The sequence below is a fragment of the Pseudophryne corroboree genome, unplaced genomic scaffold, assembly GCF_028390025.1.
Source record: "Pseudophryne corroboree isolate aPseCor3 unplaced genomic scaffold, aPseCor3.hap2 scaffold_2467, whole genome shotgun sequence".
Classification (NCBI taxonomy): domain Eukaryota; kingdom Metazoa; phylum Chordata; class Amphibia; order Anura; family Myobatrachidae; genus Pseudophryne; species Pseudophryne corroboree.
Genome location: NW_026969123.1, coordinates 21,390 through 29,018, shown reverse-complemented (window position 1 = coordinate 29,018; position 7,629 = coordinate 21,390). Strand labels below are relative to the sequence as shown.

The following is a 7,629-nucleotide window of genomic DNA, read 5'->3' as shown; positions in this document are numbered from 1 at the left end:
GAATAATTGCATACCACAATGAGATATCATGGTGATGGGACCTAAATGTAAGCACAGAATGTATTTATGTTACATATACACCTTATACACACAGCCTGAAGGTCATTTTAGCCAATATTTTTTATAACTTTGTGCATTAAACAAAGTGTGTGTACATTCACACAATTCATTTATGTTTCATATACACCTTATACACAAAGCCTGAAGGTCATTTAATACAATATTTTTAATAACTTTATGTATTAAACAAAGTTTGTGTACATTGAGCCATCAAAAAACAAAGGTTTCACTATCTCACTCTCACTCAAAAAAGTCCGTATTTCGGAATATTCCGTATTTCGGAATATTTGGATATGGGATACTCAACCTGTATATCACTTGTACATTTTGTATTGCTCTTCTGGTGACAATGTAGTTTGTTTTTGTCAATTACCATTTTAATAATAGGGTAAAGAAAATGAAGTGGATTTTTGAAAGAAAACAATACTGTCAATATACTATTAAAACAAATTAAAATGGTAAAAGTTATTGTACTTTAAGTAAAAATAAAAGAGACAAAATATCAATCCCAGTTTTGGATTACTTTAATTAACAAAAAAAATGCATATAGCAGAGGATAATTTCAATCTGCCTACCTCTGGGTTATGGGCCCAGCATGCTTCCATTGCAGTACTCTGCTGCACATGTAAGTGCAAGAGACCCTGAAGCACTCACTCATCATGGGAAAGTACCAATGTGTTTCTTCGTTGGTTGATGGAAGAAACATCTTACAAAAACTCTCCAGATTATTGACTTTTTAAAGTTTTTCTAGGAAACGTTTTAGATGAATGCTTATTAGCCGTTGTCAGTATGGACTTTTGCAAAGTGTCTATGTGGTGCAATCAGTTAGTATGTACGGCTATTAACCAAAAGGTTAGTGGTTCAATCCAACCCAGGGACCTAATTGACCTTGTTATCAGATTTTGGTGATCTTTAAGTAGACAAGTCAAAATTTCAAACCCCCTGTTATGGTGTAGGGTACCTGGCCTTCTCTGATGTAATCAGAGTTAGATTTGATTCAGTGATTTTATAAAAACAGCTAGGAAGCACAATTTAGCAGTGGGTTGCAGAGAAAAAAAATATGCTGGCAGAAAAATCCAATTGAGTGATTAAACAGCTCTTTATTTTCTGGCTTTATTTTTATGCTAACAAATTTGTTCTCTGAAAAGTGTCCACAAAGCCAAGTCTCTGATTAACACCTTTGTAAGGATGGTTTTTCACCTATTACTAAATTAAACTTGCTTCATCGGAAAGGCAGGAAAAAAGGGGAGTTTAGGGGGGAAAACCGCACCAGTCCAAATAGATTTTAATGAAATAATTAGAGACCTCTGAAAAACTGAATTTAAATAGAATTCCTTCTATATATGGCAACCATAGATATTGTAAGGATTAATCCCAAAATCGTATAGTGTTGCTATCAGTGGTGCTCCCTAGAGTCAAAAAGTATCAAGTACAAAGAAAGCCAAAAGGAGAGTTTTGGAAAAGACTCTTTTGTGGGAGCACTCTAATTCAGAGGTTATTAGTGTAATTTATGAATTATTAAATAGAAACAATGATAATTAACAAAAATCAAATTCAGGGAGTGACTACCTATGAAATTAATAGTAGCTTAGCGAGAATATTAATAAATTATTCGTGATCTCCAATACTCACGATTAGCAAATCGCCAGGAGCAAATTTCTGTGATACTTTTGTCACCATAATTTTATGTGATATATCTCATGAAATAAGTGACCATCATTCATTCTGCGATTAGTATCCATTACGGATTTTTGTAGATGCAGAGAATAAAATCATTGGTCATACGAGTCCCAATATTGGATGACATACAACTGAGTGCCACTGTGTCCAAAAGCCAATTTATTGCAGTACCAGGGTGTTCAAAGGAGGTCTCCCTTCCTCGTACTGACCCAGCCTTTCACTGCTTAGCTTCCAAGTTCAGAAGAGATTGGGCATCTCCAGTGAAGTATGACCGCAATTATTGGACTCCTTTCTTTGGTCACTCCAAATATATGCCAGGTGACTACTATATGTAAGGAGTGGAAAATGTATATAATTTGTAACAATTAAGTTACAAACTGAAAAGGATTATGTGCAAACAGCTGATAAATCAGCATAAGATACAGTGATCACTAGGGTTAGTTGTATGTATATAGTCACTTAAATATATGAGGGCAATATTGGATGACATACAACTGAGTGCCACTGTGTCCAAAAGCCAATTTATTGCAGTACCAGGGTGTTCAAAGGAGGTCTCCCTTCCTCGTACTGACCCAGCCTTTCACTGCTTAGCTTCCAAGTTCAGAAGAGATTGGGCATCTCCAGTGAAGTATGACCGCAATTATTGGACTCCTTTCTTTGGTCACTCCAAATATATGCCAGGTGACTACTATATGTAAGGAGTGGAAAATGTATATAATTTGTAACAATTAAGTTACAAACTGAAAAGGATTATGTGCAAACAGCTGATAAATCAGCATAAGATACAGTGATCACTAGGGTTAGTTGTATGTATATAGTCACTTAAATATATGAGGGAAAAATTCAAATATACCACATATAAGCAAAATATATGACACGGCGGTCACATGGGAGTAAATAAATGCATATTATCACAAATATTCATTAACTGATAAGTGAATATATGACATGGCGGTCATGACACAGTTGTCATAAAGAGATACTTAAATTACGGAAAGGTATGTGACAGAGTGGTCACAGAACCTTAAAATCACCAGCTGATTGATCAGCATATGACACAATGGTCACAAAGAGATAATTATAGATACAATCCCTTAATTATACCACATGTGACCTGATTGTCACAAGTATTCATCAATTGATAATTCGGTTTGTGACCCGACAGTCACGACACAGTGGTCACAAAGAGATACTTAAATTGTGGAAAGGTATGTGACACGGCGGCCACAAAATCCTTAACGATCACCAGCTGATTAATCAGCATATGACACAATGGTCACAAACAGATAATTATAGATATAATCCCTTAATTATTCCACATGTGACATGGTTAGCAACTACCAGTTGATTGATCAACATATGACACAATGGTCACAAAAAGATAGTTATAAATACACTCCCTTAATTGTACCGCACGTGACATAAAAGTTCACAGAAAAATTATAAATAAGTTATTAGAAAAATTATGTATATGTGGAAAAATTCATAAATGCCACATTACATCATTAATTAATAAATGTTATGTTTGTGCTTAGAAAAAAATCACCTGTACGGCCGTACCAATTAGCTTAAGTGCCTGATTAAGGCAGAATGGCAGACAATTTTGTAGACGTCGCCGCAGGAGACACTCCCGAAGCTGCAGCAGCGTGTGTCCGTGGTTTCACTGAGGGCCGTTGCCTGGTGATGGTCTAAGCGCTCCGGCTGGTGCGATCACGTGTGCGCATCACGTGATTGCCTAATCCTGACGTACGTTTCGCAAATTAAGCTTGGTCACAGGACGTCCTACAACCCACCGCTATTACAGACACACGCCGCTGCAGTCCTCGGAGCCCTCACACGGCACAAAACGGAATGGACAGCATACAGACCAGCAGTGGTATCGTATATACCCCACACCAATGTGTAATCTAACTATTTTACAGTGAAAATTTGCAAGGCTGCAACTGACTGACTGAATAATCTGCAAATACCTCTTATAGAACTCTGAACATCAGAAATACCTTATAGCAGTTCAGTCCCCAAGTGCAATCTAAAGAAATAATTGTTCATTATAGCTGGTATCTGTTTGATATCCATTCAAAATTGTCTGCCATTCTGCCTTAATCAGGCACTTAAGCTAATTGGTACGGCCGTACAGGTGATTTTTTTCTAAGCACAAACATAACATTTATTAATTAATGATGTAATGTGGCATTTATGAATTTTTCCACATATACATAATTTTTCTAATAACTTATTTATAATTTTTCTGTGAACTTTTATGTCACGTGCGGTACAATTAAGGGAGTGTATTTATAACTATCTTTTTGTGACCATTGTGTCATATGTTGATCAATCAACTGGTAGTTGCTAACCATGTCACATGTGGAATAATTAAGGGATTATATCTATAATTATCTGTTTGTGACCATTGTGTCATATGCTGATTAATCAGCTGGTGATCGTTAAGGATTTTGTGGCCGCCGTGTCACATACCTTTCCACAATTTAAGTATCTCTTTGTGACCACTGTGTCGTGACTGTCGGGTCACAAACCGAATTATCAATTGATGAATACTTGTGACAATCAGGTCACATGTGGTATAATTAAGGGATTGTATCTATAATTATCTCTTTGTGACCATTGTGTCATATGCTGATCAATCAGCTGGTGATTTTAAGGTTCTGTGACCACTCTGTCACATACCTTTCCGTAATTTAAGTATCTCTTTATGACAACTGTGTCATGACCGCCATGTCATATATTCACTTATCAGTTAATGAATATTTGTGATAATATGCATTTATTTACTCCCATGTGACCGCCGTGTCATATATTTTGCTTATATGTGGTATATTTGAATTTTTCCCTCATATATTTAAGTGACTATATACATACAACTAACCCTAGTGATCACTGTATCTTATGCTGATTTATCAGCTGTTTGCACATAATCCTTTTCAGTTTGTAACTTAATTGTTACAAATTATATACATTTTCCACTCCTTACATATAGTAGTCACCTGGCATATATTTGGAGTGACCAAAGAAAGGAGTCCAATAATTGCGGTCATACTTCACTGGAGATGCCCAATCTCTTCTGAACTTGGAAGCTAAGCAGTGAAAGGCTGGGTCAGTACGAGGAAGGGAGACCTCCTTTGAACACCCTGGTACTGCAATAAATTGGCTTTTGGACACAGTGGCACTCAGTTGTATGTCATCCAATATTGGGACTCGTATGACCAATGATTTTATTCTCTGCATCTACAAAAATCCGTAATGGATACTAATCGCAGAATGAATGATGGTCACTTATTTCATGAGATATATCACATAAAATTATGGTGACAAAAGTATCACAGAAATTTGCTCCTGGCGATTTGCTAATCGTGAGTATTGGAGATCACGAATAATTTATTAATATTCTCGCTAAGCTACTATTAATTTCATAGGTAGTCACTCCCTGAATTTGATTTTTGTTAATTATCATTGTTTCTATTTAATAATTCATAAATTACACTAATAACCTCTGAATTAGAGTGCTCCCACAAAAGAGTCTTTTCCAAAACTCTCCTTTTGGCTTTCTTTGTACTTCATCGGAAAGGCAGCAAGATGCATCCTCATTTCAATGTCTACTGAAATAATACAGGTTGACACCAGGAAACATTAACGCCACTGCATCCTTGCTGCTTTCTCATGTGGAAGTCTGTTTAATGTGAAAACAAGGTGATATCTAATTAGCACACAGATAAGGAATTAAGAAAATCTTTATTTAAGGGTGAAGATGTTTCTCACAAAATCGTTGCCCCAATGCATCATTGAAATTCAAGCTGGAAAGATGATTTTAATATATCACTTGTACATTTTGTATTGCTCTTCTGGTGACAATGTAGTTTGTTTTTGTCAATTACCATTTTAATAATAGGGTAAAGAAAATTAAGTGGATTTTTGAAAGAAAACAATACTGTCAATATACTATTAAAACAAATTAAAATGGTAAAAGTTATTGTACTTTAAGTAAAAATAAAAGAGCCAAAATATCAATCCCAGTTTTGGATTACTTTAATTAACAAACAAAAAAATGCATATAGCAGAGGATAGTTTCAATCTGCCTACCTCTGGGTTATGGGCCCAGCATGCTTCCATTGCTGTACTCTGCTGCACATGTAAGTGCAAGAGATCCTGAAGCACTCACTCATCATGGGAAAGTACCAATGTGTTTCTTCGTTGGTTGATAGAAGAAACATCTTACAAAAACTCTCCAGATTATTGACTTTTTTAAATTTTTCTAGGAAACGTTTTAGATGAATGCTTATTAGCCTTTGTCAGTAGGGACTTTTGCAAAGTGTCTCTGTGGCGCAATCAGTTAGTATGTACGGCTATTGACCATAAGGTTGGTGGTTCAATCCCACCCAGGGACCTAATTGACCTTGTTATCAGATTTTGGTGATCTTTAAGTAGACAAGTCAAAATTTCAAACCCCCTGTTATGGTGTAGGGTACCTGGCCTTCTCTGATGTAATTAGATTTGATTCAGTGATTTTATAAAAACAGCTAGGAAGCACAATTTAGCAGTGGGTTGCAGAGAAAAAAAATATGCTGGCAGAAAAATCCAATTGAGTGATTAAACAGCTCTTCATTTTCTGGCTTTATTTTTATGCTAACAAATTTGTTCTCTGAAAAGTGTCCACAAAGCCAAGTCTCTGATTAACACCTTTGTAAGGATGGTTTTTCACCTATTACTAAATTAAACTTGCTTCATTGGAAAGGCAGCAAGATGCATCCTCATTTCAATGTCTACTGAAATAATACAAGTTGACACCAGGAAACATTAACGCCACTGCATCCTTGCTGCTTTCTCATGTGGAAGTCTGTTTAATATGAAAACAAGGTGATATCTAATTAGCACACAGGTAAGGAATTAAGAAAATCTTTATTTAAGGGTGAAGATGTTTCTCACAAAATCGTTGCCCCAATGCATCATTGAAATTCAAGCTGGAAATATGATTTTAATATATCACTTGTACATTTTGTATTGCTCTTCTGGTGACAATGTAGTTTGTTTTTGTCAATTACCATTTTAATAATAGGGTAAAGAAAATGAAGTGGATTTTTGAAAGAAAACAATACTGTCAATATACTATTAAAACAAATTAAAATGGTAAAAGTTATTGTACTTTAAGTAAAAATAAAAGAGACAAAATATCAATCCCAGTTTTGGATTACTTTAATTAACAAAAAAAAATGCATATAGCAGAGGATAGTTTCAATCTGCCTACCTCTGGGTTATGGGCCCAGCATGCTTCCATTGCAGTACTCTGCTGCACATGTAAGTGCAAGAGATCCTGAAGCACTCACTCATCATGGGAAAGTACCAATGTGTTTCTTCGTTGGTTGATGGAAGAAACATCTTACAAAAACTCTCCAGATTATTGACTTTTTAAAGTTTTTCTAGGAAACGTTTTAGATGAATGCTTATTAGCCTTTGTCAGTATAGACTTCTGCAAAGTGTCTCTGTGGCGCAATCAGTTAGTATGTACAGCTATTAACCAAAAGGTTGGTGGTTCAATCCCACCCAGGATCCTAATTGACCTTGTTATCAGATTTTGGTGATCTTTAAGTAGACAAGTCAAAATTTCAAACCCCCTGTTATGGTGTAGGGTACCTGGCCTTCTCTGATGTAATCAGAGATAGATTTGATTCAGTGATTTTATAAAAACAGCTAGGAAGCACAATTTAGCAGTGGGTTGCAGAGAAAAAAAATATGCTGGCAGAAAAATCCAATTGAGTGATTAAACAGCTCTTTATTTTCTGGCTTTATTTTTATGCTAACAAATTTGTTCTCTGAAAAGTGTCCACAAAGCCAAGTCTCTGATTAACACCTTTGTAAGGATGGTTTTTCACCTATTAC

The 7,629-nt window shown here is 35.6% G+C and overlaps 3 pseudogenes; 1 reads left to right on the top strand and 2 right to left on the bottom strand.

The window, feature by feature from the left end:
* Positions 1–1,899: 1,899 nt before the first annotated feature.
* Positions 1,900–2,019, bottom strand: LOC135011494 (5S ribosomal RNA; annotated as a pseudogene).
* A 243-nt stretch (positions 2,020–2,262) lies between these two features.
* On the bottom strand, positions 2,263–2,382 carry LOC135011489 (5S ribosomal RNA; annotated as a pseudogene).
* Positions 2,383–4,781: 2,399 nt separating this feature from the next.
* LOC135011477 (5S ribosomal RNA) lies at positions 4,782–4,901 on the top strand (annotated as a pseudogene).
* Positions 4,902–7,629: the final 2,728 nt, after the last annotated feature.